The sequence below is a fragment of the Salvelinus alpinus genome, chromosome 8 (genome assembly GCF_045679555.1).
Source record: "Salvelinus alpinus chromosome 8, SLU_Salpinus.1, whole genome shotgun sequence".
Taxonomy (NCBI): domain Eukaryota; kingdom Metazoa; phylum Chordata; class Actinopteri; order Salmoniformes; family Salmonidae; genus Salvelinus; species Salvelinus alpinus.
In genome coordinates this window covers 16,939,408-16,957,180 of record NC_092093.1, presented here as the reverse complement: position 1 = coordinate 16,957,180, position 17,773 = coordinate 16,939,408, and positions in this window count along the sequence as shown.

Here is a 17,773-nt window from a genome sequence, read left to right as displayed (position 1 = left end):
AAAGATGTCTGCTCCTGTGCACTTCACATGTTGGTGCTCATGTCTGCTCCTGTGCATTTCACATGTTGGTGCTCATGTCTGCTCCTATGAACTTCACATGTTCGTGCCCGTGTCTGCTCCTAAGCACTACACATGTTCGTGCCCGTGTCTGCTCCTAAGCACTACACATGATGGTGCCCGTGTCTGCTCCTAAGCACTACACATGATGGTGCCCGTGTCTGCTCCTAAGCACTACACATGGTGGTGCTCATGTCTGCTCCTATGAACTTCACATGTTCGTGCCCGTGTCTGCTCCTAAGCACTACACATGTTCGTGCCCGTGTCTGCTCCTAAGCACTACACATGATGGTGCCCGTGTCTGCTCCTAAGCACTACACATGATGGTGCTCGTGTCTGCTCCTAAGCACTACACATGTTTGTGCCCGTGTCTGCTCCTATGCACTTCACATGTTGGTGCTCATGTCTGCTCCTATGCACTTCACATGTTGGTGCTCATGTCTGCTCCTAAGCACTACACATGATGGTGCTCATGTCTGCTCCTATGCATTTCACATGTTGGTGCTCATGTCTGCTCCTATGCACTTCACATGTTGGTGCTCATGTCTGCTCCTAAGCACTACACATGATGGTGCTCATGTCTGCTCCTATGCATTTCACATGTTGGTGCTCATGTCTGCTCCTATGCACTTCACATGTTGGTGCTCATGTCTGCTCTAATGCACTTCACATGTTGGTGCTCATGTCTGCTCTAATGCACTTCACATGTTGGTGCTCATGTCTGCTTTAATGCACTTCACATGTTGGTGCTCATGTCTGCTTTAATGCACTTCACATGTTGGTGCTCATGTCTGCTCTAATGCACTTCACATGTTGGTGCTCATGTCTGCTCTAATGCACTTCACATGTTGGTGCTCATGTCTGCTTTAATGCACTTCACATGTTGGTGCTCATGTCTGCTCTAATGCACTTCACATGTTGGTGCTCATGTCTGCTCTAATACACTTCACATGTTGGTGCTCATGTCTGCTCCTGTGCACTTCACATGTTGTGGGTTTGTGCTCATAGGGTTTTTGACTTGGACGTACCCCTAATCTAGTGTAGTATTGGACAGGGCCATGGGTTAAACCATGCCCTGAAGTCTCATGGCCTTCAACTATATATGAAGTTAATTTTCACATGTTTTCAAGACACATTCAACATTTTGGATGTCAGTTAGAGGCTAGACACAGATGTAACATTTAGGATGTCAGTTAGAGGCTAGACACAGATGTAACATTTAGGATGTCAGTTAGAGGCTAGACAGAGATGTCACATTTAGGATGTCAGTTGGAGGCTAGACACAGATGTCACATTTAGGATTTCAGTTGGAGGCTGGACACAGATGCACACACACATACTGTACATGCATTTATCTAAACGGCGGGGGGGGGGGGGGGGTCCAGTTAATGTGCCCCCTACACAAAATTCTGATTAAAAAACCACATGATCATTTTACTAAATGGTATTGGTTGAGATTATATAATATGTCAAACAAAATTCATATGGTCATTTAAAATTGTTTGTTAAAATTAGCTCAACTGCCCTGTTGATAATAACAAGGCACAAGATAATAATCCAGTGCAGTGTATAAAATCATTCCATCTATTCTCATCTCTTTAACGATCTGCGGGTCTGGAGGTATGCTCAGTAGGTCTCGGCATGCACTGTTTTCTCCCTCTGCACTGTGACTGTCAAAGGCTGTCGTAAATTATTCCCTTCCCTGGTCTGAGTGGTTTCAGAGGTAGCGGAGAGAGTGCCCACTAACTACAGACAGCTCTTATTTACATTGCTGTGTTCAAAGGTTCTGGTCTAATTCAGCTGGGCAGAGAGAACATCAATATAGGGGAGCTATGCTCTGGGTTAGGCATCCATTATTAAAGGCCAGTGGCCTTGAGTCCAATGTTGTTTACATACTAGCTTCAACTTAACACGACTCAATGCAGGGGAGACTCCCTCAGGACCGACCACTTCACGGTCTCAGAGTAGAAATCTCTTTCATCTGAGAGTTTATTGGAAAATAATAATGTTCAATGTGTGTGTGTAAGACAGAGACAGAGAAAGTGTGTTTGATTGTGTGTGTGTGTTTGTGTGTGTGTGAGTGCATGATTCTGGTGTGTTTGTGATTGTAGATGTGTGTCTTAATATGTTTGTCTCTAATTACAGACCAACGGAGAGTCTGTATTGTCGCCGCAGGACGTTGGATATTTGTGTCATTTTCATGTATTCCAGTATTCCACCTTTCTTTTCAAATGTTCAACCGACTGTTTCTTTCCATCCATAAAACCAGGGTGTTTCTGTGGAAACATGCAGGGCTGAGTGTTATTCAGGCATAACCCACTTTCCAATCGCACGCTGAAGCACATGTCAAATAAATGTACCGTTTGTGAGATAAAGCTCACTGATATTAACAGAATTAACCTTGCATAAGGAAATAAGGGAACGGGTAAATGTGTTCACATCCTGCAAGCAGGGGCTTGCTGTAGATTTTATTTAACTAGGCAAGTCAGTTAACAACAAAATCTTATTTACAATGACGGCCTACCCCGGCCAAACCCTTATGGGGCTCCCAATCACAGCTGGATGTGCTACAGCCTGGAATCAAACCAGGGTCTGTAGTGACACCTCTAGCACTGAGATGCAGTGCCTTAGACCACTGCACCAATCAGGAGCCCCGATCAGAGGTGGCACAGGTCCCAGAGTGGTGTGACTGAGAAGATATTCTGGGGGCTGTAGTATTTCCTGATCTGGTAACCTAACCAGGTGAAACTCCAGACTTTATACTGTATGACGTGATTAATCTGTTGTAAAACAGGTTGAATATGGGCTATGATGGGAACAGCATTGTTTTAATCAGTGCTGGGTGCTTTAATCAACTCCTGGCCTTGGGGAGGATGAAAACCCTGTCAAAATGCAGGAACCTTGTACTTGTTTATCTGAATTATATTTTAAAGAAGGACTAGGGGGGGTTCCTATACACAGACACAGATAAATCAACAGGATTGGTGGTCTTAATTTGATTTGATTTGACAATAAAATCAGAGGGCTGAGCTAGCAGGTTTGCATTGTGTAGTCCTGCCCTATGCAACTGTAGGCCTAATAAAAAATGTACCTACAGTTTATATCAGCTATTGTGTTTATTCCTTCATTCCAGTTAATAATTTTGGATTGAAAAAGTCTAGGTAGCTTAGTCAGCCCAACTTTGAAACATTTGATCCTATTCACATTGTCTCACAAACAAATGGGCTGCAAATACAGTACACAACGTTACTGCTTTGTTTACCCTGGCCAGGGGGACAGGGTGCATAGCATAGCAGTCTAGACTATGCAGCTGCTGTTGTTAGTAGCCCAAAGTTGATCAGACAAAAAAATAGTATTGTTTCCATGCAATACATCATGGCAGATGGCTAGTGTTTAGGTGTATAGGCTGCTACATTTATGGAAGAGTTTTTGCTTGTATCTGTTGGGAGTGATGTGTTATCACGCTTGCTAAATAAATACCTGAGGAAAGTGCGCCTTTAGTTCTGTGCATTGTGCCCGGTGCACATGATTTCCATGAATCAGACAGAGCCTGCAGCAGCACTCTGATGTGAAGGACAGCGTAATTGTGCGCTAGTTAACAAATCATGAGGCAAATTTTTTTTTAAGCACTTTGTCCCTCTTTTTAACACTTTGCATCAGTATATTTAGTTCAACTATATCAAAAGTGTGATTGAGAATTACTGTTACAAATGCAGTCTTGCCACACATTCTCCGGTAGTCCTGTTGTCATTGATGTACTCTAAGAGTGCCGGTAGAACCGAACCACTGCCTGGCTGTGTATTTGTATGTATCCCTCAACCTAAAATAAGCTCTGGAAGAAGACATAATGGGATTCTCCCTATAGACGGGTTAGCTTAGATTTTGTCTCCACATGTTTATTGAAAACATAAATACATTTGCACATGAGCACTTGTTGTCTCTCAAATTCATTGTTAAAGTTGTTGGTTAGCTACCTAGCAATTTTTGTCATATTAGCATTGACAAGAAATCAGTTAAAACATCTCAAAACAAGACATGGTATCAAGAAAATTATACATCTTGCTGAAACGAGCCACCTACGATACCGTGCATGGCAGCTTCTTGGGAATTTCAAAATCATAACAAAGCAATGCTTCCTCCAACATCGATGGGAGCACATCATTTCCGTGACGTTGTCAGCCAACACGTCTATTCTAAATAAACTCCCATATCAATAACCCAACTCAATAAGGTTCAGGCTCTGACTGGATCCTCATACATGCACGGGGCCACACACACATGCACACGCAGACACACACACACACACTCAACCCCATGTGGTCTCTGGAATAAGAAATAGCACCCTGCTTATCCAGTTCTGTCGCTAGACGTAGTGCTAAGTGTTTTGCCTGATTCTGTGATGAGGTGACACCAACTCAATTGAGCAGAAGTGTTTTAGGGAGTTCCACTACTGGAGGATTCTGAGAAACAGACAGACAGACCTCCACTACTGGAGGATTCTGAGAAACAGACAGACAGACCTCCACTACTGGAGGATTCTGAGAAACAGACAGACAGACCTCCACTACTGGAGGATTCTGAGAAACAGACAGACAGACCTCCACTACTGGAGGATTCTGAGAAACAGACAGACAGAACTCCACTACTGGAGGATTCTGAGAAACAGACAGACAGACCTCCACTACTGGAGGATTCTGAGAAACAGACAGACAGACCTCCACTACTGGAGGATTCTGAGAAACAGACAGACATGCCTCCACTACTGGAGGATTCTGAGAAACAGAAAGACAGACCTCCACTACTGGAGGATTCTGAGAAACAGACAGACAGACCTCCACTACTGGACGATTCTGAGAAACAGACAGACAGACCTCCACTACTGGAGGATTCTGAGAAACAGACAGACATACCTCCACTACTGGAGGATTCTGAGAAACAGACAGACAGACCTCCACTACTGGAGGATTCTGAGAAACAGACAGACAGACCTCCACTACTGGAGGATTCTGAGAAACAGACAGACAGACCTCCACTACTGGAGGATTCTGAGAAACAGACAGACCAGACCTCCACTACTGGAGGATTCTGAGAAACAGACAGACAGACCTCCACTACTGGAGGATTCTGAGAAACAGACAGACAGACAGACAGACCTCCACTACTGGATGATTCTGAGAAACAGACAGACCAGACCTCCACTACTGGAGGATTCTGAGAAACAGACAGATAGACCTCCACTACTGGAGGATTCTGAGAAACAGACAGACCAGACCTCCACTACTGGAGGATTCTGAGAAACAGACAGACCAGACCTCCACTACTGGAGGATTCTGAGAAACAGACAGACCAGACCTCCACTACTGGAGGATTCTGAGAAACAGACAGAAAGACCTCCACTACTGGAGGATTCTGAGAAACAGACAGACAGACCTCCACTACTGGAGGATTCTGAGAAACAGACAGACAGAGCTCCACTACTGGAGGATTCTGAGAAACAGACAGACAGACCTCCACTACTGGAGGATTCTGAGAAACAGACAGACAGACCTCCACTACTGGAGGATTCTGAGAAACAGACAGACAGGCCTCCACTACTGGAGGATTCTGAGAAACAGACAGACAGACCTCCACTACTGGAGGATTCTGAGAAACAGACAGACATACCTCCACTACTGGAGGATTCTGAGAAACAGACAGACAGACCTCCACTACTGGAGGATTCTGAGAAACAGACAGACAGACCTCCACTACTGGAGGATTCTGAGAAACAGACAGACAGACAGACCTCCACTACTGGAGGATTCTGAGAAACAGACAGACAGACCTCCACTACTGGCGGATTCTGAGAAACAGACAGACACACCTCCACTACTGGAGGATTCTGAGAAACAGACAGACAGACCTCCACTACTGGACGATTCTGAGAAACAGACAGACAGACCTCCACTACTGGAGGATTCTGAGAAACAGACAGACATACCTCCACTACTGGAGGATTCTGAGAAACAGACAGACAGGCCTCCACTACTGGAGGATTCTGAGAAACAGACAGACAGACCTCCACTACTGGAGGATTCTGAGAAACAGACAGACAGACCTCCACTACTGGAGGATTCTGAGAAACAGACAGACAGACCTCCACTACTGGAGGATTCTGAGAAACAGACAGACAGACCTCCACTACTGGAGGATTCTGAGAAACAGACAGACAGACATGCCTCCACTACTGGAGGATTCTGAGAAACAGACAGACCAGACCTCCACTACTGGAGGATTCTGAGAAACAGACAGACAGACCTCCACTACTGGAGGATTCTGAGAAACAAACAGACAGACCTCCACTACTGGAGGATTCTGAGAAACAGACAGACAGGCATCCACTACTCGAGGATTCTGAGAAACAGACAGACAGACCTCCACTACTGGAGGATTCTGAGAAACAGACAGACAGACCTCCACTACTGGAGGATTCTGAGAAACAGACAGACAGGCCTCCACTACTGGAGGATTCTGAGAAACAGACAGACAGACCTCCACTACTGGAGGATTCTGAGAAACAGACAGACAGACCTCCACTACTGGAGGATTCTGAGAAACAGACAGACATGCCTCCACTACTGGAGGATTCTGAGAAACAGACAGACAGACCTCCACTACTGGAGGATTCTGAGAAACAGACAGACAGACCTCCACTACTGGAGGATTCTGAGAAACAGACAGACAGACCTCCACTACTGGAGGATTCTGAGAAACAGACAGGCAGACCTCCACTACTGGAGGATTCTGAGAAACAGACAGACAGACCTCCACTACTGGAGGATTCTGAGAAACAGACAGACCTCCACTACTGGAGGATTCTGAGAAACAGACAGACAGACCTCCACTACTGGAGGATTCTGAGAAACAGACAGACAGACCTCCACTACTGGAGGATTCTGAGAAACAGACAGACAGACCTCCACTACTGGAGGATTCTGAGAAACAGACAGACAGGCCTCCACTACTGGAGGATTCTGAGAAACAGACAGACAGACCTCCACTACTGGAGGATTCTGAGAAACAGACAGACAGACCTCCACTACTGGAGGATTCTGAGAAACAGACAGACAGACCTCCACTACTGGAGGATTCTGAGAAACAGACAGACAGACCTCCACTACTGGAGGATTCTGAGAAACAGACAGACAGACCTCCACTACTGGAGGATTCTGAGAAACAGACAGACAGACCTCCACTACTGGAGGATTCTGAGAAACAGACAGACAGACCTCCACTACTGGAGGATTCTGAGAAACAGACAGTCAGACCTCCACTACTGGAGGATTCTGAGAAACAGACAGACAGACCTCCACTACTGGAGGATTCTGAGAAACAGACAGACCTGTTAGAGGAGTGCTTCAGGTTGGATTGCAGCAGGAGACTCACTATTTAATTTATGTGATTACCAGGCGATGAGAAATGTCACGAATAATACTTTTTAATTATGTCTGGTCAGTAAAAAATAAAAATAAAACATAATCACCACTCATAAGCCTCTCTCCCGCGTCGGTAGGCTATCAGGTCATTCTCAACCTCACTTGACAACTCTTTAAATTGTAGACCAGCACCCACGATGTTTCGTATCTCAAATGCAATTTGACTCGATTCATATTAATCAGCGTCTACTATCCACGGAACAAAAGAGAAAAGTTTTTGACGTTGTGTGAATTGAAGGTTTGGGTATCTAGATAACTCTTTTCACATGAGGTTATGAAAAGTGCAGTACGTAGCATCCTGTTCTATTCAATGCATTTAGATGTGGTGAAGCTCTCACAGCACCATTAGTAATTGATTTGCACATTCACTTTAGTAACTTAATTTAACTAATGATAAATGAGAAACTCTATTTGAGTTAGCAGGGAATACAATTTGAATCAAAATATGAATATATTTATGTAACTTTATATAATTATATAGCCTTGCTATTTATATAAAAATAGTACAAATGCAGGTTTTTATTATCATGTACTGGTTGATTACAAGGAAGTGGAATAAAAAGATGTTCTGATTTCTTTCATAATAACAAAGAATCTATTTCAATCCAAATGAAAATAATATCTTCTTATTTCACCACTGGACCAGTACTGTTTACAGTAGAGCCTGTGCATATGAAACTGCAAACTCCATGCAACCCTGACTTCCCTCAGAGACCTGGGTCAGTATTTGTGGGAAGCACATTCTGAGAAAAGAACAGACCAAGATTCTTTTAGTAGTCAAGTGAACAGAGAAACAACCAAAGTTCCTCGCAATTCTTCCGCATTCCTGGAAGAGGCTTTCTGGCCTAGTGGAAGAGGATTAGAAGAAGACAGCACAGCCCACATGGTCTTAGTGCGGTTTGTCTCCTCTCCCAACAGAGAGAGAGAGGGAGAGGGAGAGAGAGAGAACAGTTCCCAAAACTCAGAACAGTAATTGTCTTTGCATCCAGCAGGCCAAGCAAGGAGCGTGAGCAAACCACACTCCAACTCCAACCCATCCTGTCTCTTTGTCCCAGCTTTCAATAAGTATGACGGACTCATCATTCTGGAAGTCTCAGGCTCTCAGAATTTAGTTTAGAGGGGATGAATCAAATGACGTCCTGGGTATAGAAGGAGAAGATACAGAGAGAGAAGGGAGTTTTTTTTGGTTCCTCCAACTTGTAAAAAATGTCCCACAACCCAGAGTGTGATCCAATTGAGTCCCTGAAATCCACAGCATATTGAGTCCATCAAATCCACTGCAAATTGAGTCCCTCAAATCCACAGCAAATTGAGTCCCTGAAATCCACAGCAAATTGAGTCCCTGAAATCCACAGCAAATTGAGTCCCTCAAATCCACAGCAAATTGAGTCCCTCAAATCCACAACAAACTGAGCCTCAAATCAAAAGCAAATTGAATCGCTCAAATCCACAGCAAATTGAGTCCCTCAAATCCACAGCAAATTGGGTCCCTCAAATCCACAGCAAATTGAGCCCTTCAAATCCACAGCAAATTGAGTCCCCCAAATCCACAGCAACTTAAGTCCCTCAAATGCTCAGCAAACGGAGTCCCTCAAATCAACAGCAAATTGAGTCCAACAAATCCACAGCAAACTGAGTCCCTCAAATCCACAGCAAATTGGGTCCATCAAATCTACAGCAAATTGAGTTCCTCAAATCCACAGCAAACTGAGTCCCTCAAATCCACAGCAAATTGAGTCCATCGAATCCACAGCAAATTGAGTCCCTCGAATCCACAGCAAATGTAGCCCCTCAAATCCACAGTATGAGCTTCTTTAGAAGGAGAATAAAATGCACAGACACCTACAGTGAATTCGGAAAGTATTCAGACCCCTTGACTTTTTTCACATTTTGCTTCATTACAGACTTATTCTAAAATTGGAATAAAACATTTTTTTCCACCATCAATCTACACACAATACCCCACAACGACAAAGTAAAAACAGGTTTTAAGAAGTAAAAAAATTAAAAATTAAAAACAAAACATTTAAACATCACATTTACATAAGTATTCAAATCAAAATCAAATGTTATTGGTCACATACACGTATTTAGCAGATGTTATTGGTCACATACACATATTTAGCAGATGTTATTGGTCACATACACGTATTTAGCAGATGTTATTGGTCACATACACATATTTAGCAGATGTTATTGGTCACATACACGTATTTAGCAGATGTTATTGCGGGTGTAGCGAAATGCTTGTGTTCCTAGTGTTCCTAGTATCTAACAATTCACAATAATACACACAAATTGAAAAGTAAAAGAATGGAATTAAGAAATATATACATATTAGGACGAGCAATGTCGGAGTGGCATTGAAAAAATACCGTAGTGTAGAATACATTATATACATGTAAAATTAGTAAAGCAGTATGTAAACATGATTAAAGTGACCAGTGATTCCATGTCTATGTAAATCGTGCAGCAGCTTCTAAGGTGCAGGGTTAACTTCTTATGGCTGGGGGCAGTATTGAGTAGCTTGGATGAATAAGGTGCCCAGAGGTGCCCAGAGTAAAAGGCCTGCTACTCAGTCCCAGTTACTAATATATGCATTTTATTAGTATATTTGGATAGAAAACAATCTGAAGTTTCTAAAACGGTTTGAATGATGTCTGTGAGTATAACAGAACTCATATGGCAGGCAAAAACCTGAGAAAGAATCCAACCAGGAAGTGGGAAATCTGGGGTTGGTCGTTTTTCAACTCATTCCCTATTGAAGATACAGTGGGATATTGGTCATGTTGCACTTCCTAAGGCTTCCACTAGATGTCAACAGTCTTTAGAAACTTGTTTGAGGCTTCTACTGTAAAGGAGGGGCTCATAAGGGCTCTTTGAGTCAGTGGTCTGGCAGAGTGCAACAGGCTCGTGACGCTCGTTCACGTGAGAGGTAGCTCGCGTTCCATTGCTTTTTCTACAGACAAAGTAATTCTCCGGTTGGAACATTATTGAAGATTTATGTTAAAAACACCCAAAAGATTGATTCTATACATCGTTTGACATGTTTCTACGGACTGTAACGGAACTTTTTGACATTTCGTCTGCTTCTAGTGAACGCGCTTCGTGACTTTGGATTTGTTTACAAAACGCGCTAACAAAAGTAGCTATTTGGACATAAATTATGGACATTATCGAACAAAACAAACATTTATTGTGGAACTGGGATTCCTGGGAGTGCATTCTGATGAAGATCATCAAATGTAAGTGAATATTTATCATGTTATTTCTGACTTCTGTTGACTGCACAATATGGCGGATATCTTTTTGGCTGGTTTGGGCTCTGAGCGCCGTACTAAGATTATTGAATGGTTAGCTTTTCCGTAAAGCTTTTTTGAAATTGTCACGCCCTGACCTTAGAGATCCTTTTTATGTCTCTATTTTGGTTTAGTCAGGGCGTGAGTTGGGGTGGGCATTCTATGTTTTGTGTTCTATGTTTTCTATTTCTGTGTGTTTGGCCGGGTGTGGTTCTCAATCAGAGGCAGCTGTCCATCGTTGTCTCTGATTGAGAACCATACATAGGTAGCCTTTTCTCACCTGTGTTTTGTGGGTAGTTGTTTTCTGTTTTGTGTGTCTGCACCAGACAGAACTGTTTCGTTTGTTCCGTTTTGTTCTTTTTTGTTCTAGTGTTCAGCTGTATTAAACACCATGAACACGTACCACGCTGCACCTTGGTCCTCTTCTTCAAACAGTCGTGACAGAAATCTGACACAGCGGTTGCATTAAGGAGAAGTGGATCTAAAAATCCATGCATAACACTTGTATCTTTGATCCACATTTATTACGAGTATTTCTGGAAATTGATGTGGCTCTCTGCAAAATCACCGGATGTTTTTGGAACTACTGAACATAAAGCGCCAATGTATACTGAGATTTTTTTTATATAAATAGGAACTTTACAAAACATACATGTATTGTGTAACATGAACACCTAGGAGTGTCATCTGATGAAGATCATCAAAGGTTAGTGATTAATTTTATCTCTATTTCTGCTTTTTGTGACTCCTGTCTTTGGCTGGAAAAATGGCTTGGAGGTGAACTAACATAATCGTTTGTGGTGCTTCCGCTGTAAAGCCTTTTTGAAATCGGACACTGTGGTGGGATTAACAACAAGATGACCTTTAAAATGGTATAAGATACTTGTACGTTTGAGGAATTTTAATTATGAGATTTTGTTTGTTTGAATTTGGCGCCCTGCACTTTCACTGGCTGTTGTCATATCGATCCCGTTAGCGGTATCTCAGCCATAAGAAGTTAAGTAACCGGGTGGTAGCCGGCTAGTGATGGCTATTTAACAGTCTGATGGCCTTGAGATAGAATATATTTTTGAGTCTCTCCGTCCCTTTAATTAATCAGTACTTTGTTGAAGCACCTTTGGCAGCAATTACAGCCTCAAGTCTTCTTGGGTATGATGCTACAAGCTTGACACACCTGTATTTGGGGACTTTCTCCCATTCTTCTCTGCAGATCCTCTCAAGCTCTGTCAGGTTGGATGGGGAGCGTTGCTGCACAGCTATTTTCAGGTCTCTCCAGAGATGTTCGATCTGGTTCAAGTTCGTGCTCTGGCTGGGCCACTCAAGGACATTCAGAAACCTGCCCCGAAACCACTCCTGCATTGTCTTGACTGTGTGGTTAGGGTTGTTGTCATGTTGGAAGGTGAACCTTTGCCCCAGTCTGAGGTCCTGAGCATGCTGGAGCAGGTTTTCATCCAGGATCTTTCTGTACTTTGCTCAGTTCATCTTCCCTCAATCCTGACTAGTCTCCCAGTCCCTGCAACGGAAAAACATCCCCACAGCATGATGCTGCCACCACCGTGCTTCACCGTAGGGATGGTGCCAGGTTTCCTCCAGACGTGACGCTTGGCCTTCAGGCCAAAGAGTTCAATCTTGTCTTTTAGGTGCATTTTGGCAAACTCCAAGTGGGCTGTCATGTGCCTTTTACTGAGGTGTGGCTTCCGTCTGGCCACTCTAACATTAATGCCTAATTGGTAGAGTGCTGCAGAGATGGTTGTCCTTCTGGAAGGTTCTCCCATCTCCACAGAGGAACTCTGGAGCTCTGTCAGAGTGACCATTCGGTTCTTGGTCATCTCCCCTGATTTTGGCTGGGCAGCCCTCTCTAGGAAGAGTCCTGGTGGTTCCAAACTTCTTCCATTTAACTTCTTGGTGCTACGGATCCCTTTAGCGGGATCATTTTCCTAAACAACCGCTGAATTGCAGGGCGCCAAATATTACTAAAAATATTTATAATCATGCAATCACAAGTTAAATATACCAAAACACAGCTTAGCTTGTTGTTGATCCACCTATCGTGTTAGATTTTGAAAATATGCTTTACAGCGAAAGCAATCCAAGCTTTTGTGAGTGTATCAATCAATGCTAGAACAGCTAGCCCCAAATTAGCATGGTCACGAAAGTCAGAAAAGCAATAAAATGTATCTCTTACCTTTGATAATCTTCGGATGTTTGTACTCACGAGACTCCCAGTTACACAATAAATGTTATTTTTGTTCGATAAATATTACTTTTATAACAAAAAAACGCCATTTGGGTTGCGCGTTATGTTCAGAAAACCACAGCCTCGTTTCCATTCAACGAAAATTCCAAAAAGTATCCGTAATGATCGTAGAAACATGTCAAATGTTTTTTATAATCAATCCTCAGGTTGTTTTTAACATACATAATCGATAATATTTCAACCGGACCGTAACCTATTCAATAAAAGAGAGAAAGAAAGAGAGCTACCCCTCTCCCCTACCCCTACCCCTCTCGCGCGCAGGAACTAATCAAAGGACACCTGACTGGTTTTGAAAAATGTCGCTCATTTTTCAAAATAAAAGCCTGAAACGATATCTAAATCCTGGTCACAGCCTGAGGAAGCCATTGGAATAGGAATCTGGTTGATACCCCTTTAAATGGAAGAAAGACGGGAAATGAAACACAGATACAAAAAAAAAAATGCACTTCCGGGTTAGATTTCCTCAGGTTTTCGCCTGCAACATCAGTTTTGTTATACTCACAGACAATATTTTGACAGTTTTGGAAACTTTGGAGTGTTTTCTATCCTATTCTGTAAATGATATGCATATTCTACGATCTGGACCTGAGAAATAGTCTGTTTACCTTGGGAACGTTATTTAAAAAAATATAAAAAACTGATCCCTAGCGTCAAGAAGTTAACCTCTCTTGGGTAGGGCGCAGTATTTTCACAACCGGATGAAAAGCGTGCCAAAAGTAAACTGCCTGTTACTCAGGCCCATATGCTAGGATATGCTTATATGGATAGAAAACACTCTAAAGTTTCTAAAACTGCTTCAATTATGTCTGTGAGTATAACAGAACTGATATGGCAGGCGAAACCCCGAGGACAAACCACCCCCCCAAAAAAATGGTTAGCCTACCACTGTTTTCAATGGCTGTCACTTTTATTATAAGGCGAAATCCTCCCAGATTGCAGGTCCTAGGGCTTCCACTAGATGTCAACAGTCTTTAGAAAGACTTTCATTCTGGTTTTAGGAAAAATTTGCCAGAAATCTTAGTTTTTCTAGATGGCTCCCATTTTAGCTCTAGTGTTTCCAAGCGCGTGGAAGAGAGCTCGTTCTTTGGTATTTTTCTCCGGTAAAGACAATAACGATTCTCCGTCTTAAATTTGATAGTTTATTTACGTATTAGGGTGCCTAAGGTTTGATTCTAAACGTTGTTTGACTTGTTTGGAAAAGTTTATTAGTAAGGTTTGGGATTAATTTTGTATGCATTTTGATGGAGGGAAACTGGGTGGATTATTGACTGAAGCGTGCCAGCTAAACTGAGTTTTTATGGATATAATGAAGAACGTTATCGAACAAAAGGCCCATTTGTGATGTATCTGTGACCTTTTGGAGTGCCAACAGAAGAAGATCATCAAAGGTAAGGCATTTTTTATATCGATATTTCTGACTTTCGTGTCGCACCTGCCTGGTAGAAATATGTTTTTCATGCTTTTGTATGCGGGGCGCTGTCCTCAGATAATTGCATGGTGTGCTTTCGCCGTAAAGCCTTTTTTAAATCTGACACAGTGGCTGGATTAACAAGAAGTTAAGCTCTATTTTGATGTATTACACTTGTGATTTTACGAAAATTAAATATTTATAATCCTATAGTTTGAATTTCGCGCTCTGCAATTTCACCGGATGTTGGCCAGTTGGGACGCTACCATCCCACCTGCCCATAAGAAGTTAAGAATGATGGAGGCCACTGTGTTCTTGGGGACCTTCAATGCTGCAGAAATGTTTTTGTACACTTCCCCAGATCTGTGCCTCGACACAATCCTGTCTCAGAGCTATACGGACAATTCCTTCGACTTCATTGCTTGGTTTTTGCTCTGACATGCACTGTCAACTGTTGGACCTTATATAGACAGGTGTTGCCTTTCCAAATGATATCCAATCAATTGAATTCACCACAGATGGACTACAGTCAAATTGTAGAAACATCTTAAGGATGATCAATGTTAACAGGATGCGCCTGAGCTCAATTTCGAGACTCATAGCAAAGGGTCTGAATAGTCATGTAAAAAAGTTTTCTGTTTTTTTTCTTTCACTTTGTCATTATGGTGTATTGTGTGTAGATCGATAAGAAAAAGTATAATTTAATCAATTTTAGAATAAGGCTGTACCAATTTTTTTGGGGGAAAAAGTAATGTGGTCTGAATACTTTCCGAATGCACTGTACATTCCTTTGTGACCGCTAGGCTAGGTTCCAGCCCAGTCCTATATCCTGGAAAGACTGAGGTCAAGGAACTACCAGACCCCGCCATAACACCTCTGTTGATTCGACAGCGTCTGCCATCAGACACACAAACCTCATCTAACAACCATTCCACAAAGCAAAGTAATCTCTCTGGCCGCAAACGAGCCAAGATCCCCAGCTTGCTTGGCAAAAAGTTCACTCACTCTTTAGTTTCGACCGATATGACTCTACTGCACCCAGCCTGCTTCCATTTGTGCCTATTTTCATTTTGTTCTCTCTTTTCTTATTGTCTTCCCCCAAAACAACCCGTTCAGCACTCCGTGCAGTTACAGAATGGACTGAGGAAACAAGAGCCTGATGTAGCAGACTGCAGGGACTGCCACTTTCTATAATTTTTGGATCCATGATGATTTATGCTTTGTGCGTGTGTTTCTCCGTGTGTTTCTCTGTCTCTCTGTCTCTCTCTTTCTCTCTCTCCCCCTCTCTCTCTCTCTCTCTATCTCTCTCTCTCTCTGCACATACTAAGATCTCTCCTCTCCTCTCTTCCCTTCCTTCCTTCCTTCCCCTAGAGTTTTTCCAGGCCGGGCCTCCAGCCCAAACTCCACAATACCAGTTGTCTGATTCTGAACAGATGGAACAGGAGGAAGTCCTTGGTAGAGAATCAGAGTGTCTAAGCTGCGATAGTGTTTGATAAGCCTCACACAAGCATTGGGAAAATAAACACTAGGGTTGGGGATGGAAAGCTGAGACATAAGAGGATGTACTCTCTAAGGGATATCTGCACTGTATAAACAATTAAGCCAATTATTATTCTATATATTCGGTTACATACTGTATATAAGGCCTAATTTGTATGTAGCTATTCCACTCCATGTCACAGATGGCTTACAATGGGATTTCTATTTTATTGTATTTGTTTCATATCTCAAATGTTTAATAATTGCAAATTAAATGTGTGAAACTGTAATCAAATTACTCTTAGTATGTGTAAAAAAAAGACACCAAATTGTGTAGCGTGCTTGTCTCATTATCTCATGGGTACAAAATGTGTTGCATACAGTAGTAACAAATCGAGAGTTTGGGACTAGGAGGTTCTATCTGCAAAAAGATGATTCTGAGAAAATTGGATTCAACCCATAAGAGTCTAATCCGGGGGAGGGGGGTATTACTAAGATATATGGAATTGTTTTAGGAAGGTCATACCATGTATAATTTTATTATTTGATAGAGTTTTAAGACCCCTTGAAGTATCATCTTTTTTATAAAAAAATATTTGATTTCTACTAAGCTATATAGAATACGTTTGTATGGGCTTAAAAAGGCCAAAAGGCAGTAAGGCCAAATAAAAAATATATTTGACATTCTAAACCCTACTACCCACAAAACCTAGCTTACTTCCTGTCCCTCCCAGGCAGCTAGCCCTACCCAGCAGGCCATGACATTCCAGAAATTGAGTGAGTAATGAACTTATTCCACTGAGTGGTTTTCAGGTTGCACTCTACACCAGGCTGTAAATCCGGAGGCAAAATAGCAAATTAGAAAAAAAACTTGAGGAAATAAATAATCCATAGTACTGTCCTTCACTCACCATAAATCCAGTAAAGATCTCAGTCAGTTTGTGTCAACCCTATCTTCCCGCTCTTCTGGCCGACAGTCAGTAGCCATCTGAGGCTTTCTGTGGTCTTCTGGAGTTATTAGCTAACAATGGGTAAGTATCTGGAATGTATCCTGATGATCGTAATAATTGTATCTAACTCCAGCTCTGTTTCCCCCTTTCTTTCTTTCTTTCTTTCTTTCTTTCTTTCTTTCTTTCTTTCTTTCTTTCTTTCTTTCTTTCTTTCTTTCTTTCTTTCTTTCTTTCTTTCTTTCTTTCTTTCTCTCTCTCTCTACTTTTACATTTTTTTTATATATATATTTTTTTACATCCTTGTACTTTTTCCTTGTCAAGCCACAAACCACCTTGGGCGAAACAGGAGGATCTCTCACAGTCCAGTGGGAAACATGGGGGTCTTTCAAAGTCCAGTGGGAAACATGGGTGTCTCTCACAGTCCAGTGGGAGACATGGGTGTCTCTCACAGTCCAATAGGAAAGGAAAGAGAGCAGAAAGCTGCTCCCATTTTACAAATATACCACTGAATTCTTCTCAAAATTAGCAGGCCTCCTGGCCAGATATCAAAATAAGCAGCCTGAAGTCAAAACAAAGGCACAGCACTGGCAGGGGTATAAACCCAAGATGTACACGCACACACACACACGCGCACACACACGCACAACGCGCACACACACACACACACACACACACACACACACACACACACACACACACACACACACACACACACACACACACACACACACACACACACACACACACACACACACACACACACACACACACACACACACACACACACACAAGAAACCCCAAGTGACCTGCCAAGCAAAAAAAATTCTGCCGACTTCTCATGCTGATGC